This window comes from Muscardinus avellanarius, assembly GCF_963383645.1.
Source record: "Muscardinus avellanarius genome assembly, chromosome: 18".
Taxonomy (NCBI): Eukaryota; Metazoa; Chordata; class Mammalia; order Rodentia; family Gliridae; genus Muscardinus; species Muscardinus avellanarius.
Window position 1 is genome coordinate 50,010,710 of NC_137804.1, and position 5,531 is coordinate 50,016,240.

General features: G+C 43.9%; 1 pseudogene across 1 annotated transcript; it reads left to right on the plus strand.

The window, feature by feature from the left end:
• The first annotated feature begins 946 nt into the window (after positions 1-946).
• Positions 947-1,611, plus strand: LOC308276749 (large ribosomal subunit protein uL16-like; annotated as a pseudogene). The gene has a single exon. The product of its transcript is annotated as a large ribosomal subunit protein uL16-like (transcript).
• The last annotated feature ends 3,920 nt before the right edge of the window (positions 1,612-5,531 follow it).

Consider the following 5,531-nt stretch of genomic DNA (forward strand, 5'->3'; position numbering starts at 1 on the left):
TGTGTGTAAGCAGTGTGGGAAAGCCTTTGGTTTTTATAGTTCCTTATACAGACATAAAAGATCTCACACTGCAGAAAATTTGTATGTATGTAAACACTGTGGGAAGCCTTTAGTTGTTCCAGGTATGTTCAGACACATGAGCAAATTCATTCTGGGGAGAAGCCCTATGTGTGTAAGCAATGTGGGAAAGCCTTTAATTGTTCCGATAACCTTAAGGTACATAAAAGGTCTCACAGTGGTGAGAAACCATATGTATGTAAGCAATGTGGGAGAGCCTTCACAGTATCTTGTATAGAAATCAAAGAACTCACACAGGAGAGTAACCCCAAATATATATGTTTTGGGTAGGCTTAACTATCAAGAAGAATGCATAGTTGAGAGTGTGACTTTCAAAGCTTGGGAGAATACTAGTAGAAGTCTTGGACCAATTCACAGGAAAGAACTCAGTCTGGAGAGAAACCTTGAATAAAAGAGATGTACAGAAGTCTTCAGTTCCACGTTTTCAGATGCACAGTGATTAAAACCTTGCAACTGTGAAAAGTCCAAGAAACTTGTCAATTGTAACCTATTTTCCATGTCCTGTGAAAATTTTACACGTAGTAGAATCTTCTAAAAGGCAAGTAATATGAAGACTTCAGTGCAAACAACCTGTGAGGCACACTCCAGAAAACACAAGGTGAAGAAAATTATCTAAAATTTAAGAATAAGCCAGGCGTGGTGATGCATGCTTGTAATCCCAGCATTTGGGAGACAGACCCGGAGGATTGCGGTTCACAGACAGCCTCAGCTACTTAGTGATGCCCTTCGCAACCCAGTGAGACCCCGTTTCAAAATAAAGAAAAAATTAGGGCAGGGGCTGTAGCTCAAAGGTCAAATGCCCCTGCCTTCCATCCCCAAAATAAATAAATAAATAAAACTTAAGAATATATAATACTTTTTCCTTTGACATGCCACCGAAGATCCTGGTGTAGCCATCGGCCACCGCCCCACCCAGTGCTACCGGTATTGTAAGAACAAGCCTTACCTAAAGTCTCATTTCTGCCAAGGTGTCCCTGATGCCAAGATTCGCATCTTGGACCTGGGAAGTAAGAGGTAAAAGTGGATGAGTTCCCACTCTGTGGCCACATGGTGGCAGATGAGTATGAGCAGCTCTCCTCTGAAGCCTTGGAGGGTGCCCGTATCTGTGCCAACAAGTACATGGTAAAAAGTTGTGGCAAAGATAGCTTTCACATGAGAGTTTGGCTGCACCCTTTCCATGTCATTAGCATGAACAAGATGTCCTGTGCTGGAGCGGACAAGCTTCAGACAGGTATGCAGGGCGCCTTTGGGAAACCCCAGGGCACAGTGGCAAGACTCCATATTGGCCAATTCCTCATGTCCATCGGCAGCAAGCTGCAGAACAAGGAACATGTGATCGAGGCCCTTCGCAGGGCCAAGTACCAGTTCCCTGGATGCCAGAAGATCCACATCCCCCAAAAGTGGGGATTTACCAAGTTCAACGCTGATGAATTTGAGGACATGGTGGCTGAAAAGCGGCTCATCCCTGATGGTGTGGAGTCAAATACATCCCCAAGTGGTCCCCTGGACGAGCGGCAAGCCCTGCACTCTTGAGAGCTTCCATCGTGTTGTCCCCTCCTTAATCACGTACCAATAAATCTTGTGTTGTATCCACCTTAAACAAAGAATATAAAACTTAAGAATGTAAAAATAAATAAAATTTAAGAACATATTGTGTTTATCAGTGGCTCACACTTAAATCTCTGGACTATGCATTGGAAATTTTTTTATTTCTTAATTTTTGTGGTATTGGCTGTGAAACCCAGGGGATTTCTATCTCCGAGCTACACTCCCAGACCTATTTTATATTTTATTTGGAAACAGGGTATCATAAGTTGTTGAAAGCCTCACTAAGTAGCTGAGGCTGGCTTCGAAGCAGCGCGATCCTCCTGTCTCTGCCTCCCAAGCACAGAGATGACAAACGTGTGCCACCATGCCCCGCTGGTAATTTTTTTAATGATGAGGCAACGTAACTTAAATTTGTTTTGGAAATATTATATGAGTTTGATAGGTAGGGTGCTTAATAACTAATAAAGTCATTAATTTTTCCCTTTTTCAATTATTACTGTTAGCTAAATTAAAGTTATTTTTGCAGGCCAGGCTTGGTGGCTCATGCTTATAATCCCAACATTTGGGAGGCACAGACTGTAGGATCACAGTTAGCAGACAGCCTCAGTTACTTAGCGAGGCCCTTTGCAACTCAAAGAGACTCGGTTTCAAAATAAAGAATAAAAAGTAGGGCTTTGGTTATAGCTCAGTGGTACAATACCCCTGGGTTTTATACCCAATACCACCAATAAGTAAGTAAGAAATAAAATTCTTTTTGCAGTATTAAAGAAGTAGGCATTTTTTTCTTCTGTATTTGTTGAGCTGATCATAGATGACCATACCATGCCCTGACCCAAAGCAGAGCAGGCATTTGAAAGGTTCAAACAGCTGCTTCCTACTCTCCCCAGCCTGCTGTTTGGGCCTCTTCTGGTTGAGCCCGTGGGTCAGCCTGGGAATGAAGGTGAGAAGAGGCCAACACTAAGAAGTTATAGACCTTAAAACTCAGCAAGCCACGGGCCTGGGATCGCTGAAGGAAGATAACCAGCATCCTCTCACAGAGATGCTACAAAGCACCAGTTGTTGGCCTGGCGCCTTAGCAACCAGAGAGGGAAGAGGAGATATGACACCCTATCATCGACACACATTTCCTGGGTCAGCAGCTGCTCGTTTCTGTTCCTGGCTTCAGTACCAGCCCTGCCCTGTGTCAGCATCTGCTCGTGTGTGGACATGGACCCTGGGGATGCTGCAGGCCACTCTGCCTGGTGGGATTGACCTTTAGAACCCTCGGTAAAGAGCAGGTGTCGCACATCACTTTTCTAGTGGCTAAATGACTTGGTTCATGTTCTGTGTGCCCTGAGATTTGGGACCTGAGATTTAATTCTGCTTTGCACAATAGATGTCTGGATACCTCTGTTTAATGTTGTTCCTGAATGTAAAACAGCCTTTTTAAAAATTTATTTTTATTTTTGCAGTACTCAGGGTGGAAGCCAGAGGCATTCTACCGCTGAGCAATACCCCAGCACTATTTTTTAGTCTTTATTTTGAAACAGGGTCTCATGGAGTTGCAAAGGGCCTCAGTAAGTAGCCAAGGCTATCCTCTGGCCGTCATCCTCCTGTCTCAGGCTCCCAAATGCAGGGTTACAAGTGTGCAGCACCATGCCTGAGTTTTATTTTGAAATAGGGTCTCACTGTGTTATAAAGGGCCTCGCTAAGTAGCTGAGGCTGTCCACAAACCACCATCCTCCTGTCTCAGCCTCCCAAATGCTGGGTTACAAACATGTGGCACCATGCTAGTTTTTTTTTTTTTTTTTTTTTTTTTTAGGGTCTGGAGATGTAACCCTGGGAAATTTCACCTCCAAACTACACCCACTGCCCTATTTTTTATTCTTTCTTTTGAAACCGGGTCTCACTGAGTTGCTAGGGCCTCACTAAGTAGCTGAGGCTGTCCACAACCACCATCCTCCTGTCTCAGCCTCCCAAATGCTGGGATTACAAGTGTGTGCCACCACGCCTGGCGTTAAAACAGCCTTTTTCTAGACATCCCTATCATTCTCATCATCCAGTGAGTGATGCAGTGAACCCCCTCGAGCCTTGCAGAATGTCCCAGACTGAGAAAGGGATCTGTTCATGAGCACAGATCTATCCCATCATGATTTTTTTTGTATGAGTGGATCAACATGTTAAAGAATTCACAGGAGACATCGTGCTGGTGCCCACCAGTAATCCCAGCATTCAGGAGGCTGAGACCGGAGGATTGCAGTTCACAGACAGCCTCAGCTACTTAGGCCATCTGCAACTCAGTGAGACCTGGTTTCAAAATAAAGAATAAAAATCAGGGCAGGTGTTGTAGCTCGGAGGTCAAAGGCCCCTGGGTTCCATCCCCAGACCCACACATAGTTCCTTGAACAGACATAAAAGATCTCACACTGGAGAGAAACCATATGTATGTAAACAATGTGGGAAATGCTCTTGGTATTCCCAAAACTTCGAGATACATAAGAGGTCTCACACAGGAGAAAAATCCTAAGTGTGTAAGCAATGTGGAAAAGCCTTATTTGTCCAAGTTACCTTCACAGACATGAGCAAATTCAAAGTGTTGAGAAACCCTGTGTTTGTAAGCAAATGGGAAAGCCTTTAAGTTTCCTAGTTGCTTGCTCAGACATAAACGAACTCACACAGGAGAGAAACTTTGTGTATGTAAGCAATGTGGGAAAGCCTTCAGAGTATCCAGCCATTTGAATAGACATCAAAGAACTCGCAGGAGAGTAACCCCAAATATACACCATGGGGAGGCTTCACTATCACAGAATGCAGAGTTGACAGTGTGACTATCAAAGCTTGGGGGAAAGCCGGGTGTGGTGGCGCACGCTTGTCATCCCAGCATTGGGCGGCTGAGACCTGGAGGATTGCGGTTCGCGGACAGCCTCAGCTACTTAGTGAGGCCCTCTGCAACTCAGTGAGACCCGGTTTCAAAATAAAGAATAAAAAATAGAGCAGGGGGTGTAGCTCGGAGGTTGAATGCCCCTGGATTCCATCCCCAGACCCCGCAAAAAAAAAAAAAAAAAAAAAAGCTTGGGGGATATTTGTAAAAATCTTGGACCAATTCACAGATAGGAAAGAACTCAGTCTGGAGAGAAACCTTGAACTGCAGAAGTCTCCAGTTGCTCTCCATGTACAGATGCACAGTGATCAGAACCTTGCAACTATGAAAAGTTCAAGAAACTGGTCAATTGGAACAAATATTTTCCACGTCCTGTGAAAATTCTACATGTACTGAAATCCTCTAAAGAAAAGTAATATGAAGACTTTCGTGCAAACAATGTGTGACGCACACTCCAGAAAACACACAAGGTAAAACAATTATCTAAAAGTTAAGAATATATTGTGGATGCCGGGCGTGGTGGTGCACACTTATAAACCCAGTTGGGAGGCTGAGACAAGAGGATCGTGGTTTGCGCACAGCTTCAGCTACTTAGTGAGGCCCTTTGCAACACAGTGAGACCCTGTTTCAAAATAAAGACTAAAAAATAGGGCTGGGGTGTAGCTTGGAGGTCGAATGCTCTTAGTTTCCATCCTCAGACTCACCCACACACAAAAATAATATATTGTGGAGCCAGGTGTGATGGTGCATGCTTGTAATCCCAGCATTTCAGAAGCTGAGACTGGAACATCATGGTTCAAGGACAGTCTCAGCTACTACTTAGTGAAGTCTTTGGAATTCAGTGAGACCCTATTTCAAAATAAAGAATAAAAAATCAGGCTGGGGGTGTAGCTCAAAGGTAGAATGCTCCTGAGTTCCATCCCTGGTGCTGCTAAAAAAAATAAAATAAAATAAAGATTATAGTGATTATCCAGTGGCTCACTCTTAAAGTAAATCTCTGCAGTGGCTCACTCTTAAATCTCTGAACTTATGCATTGGTAATTTT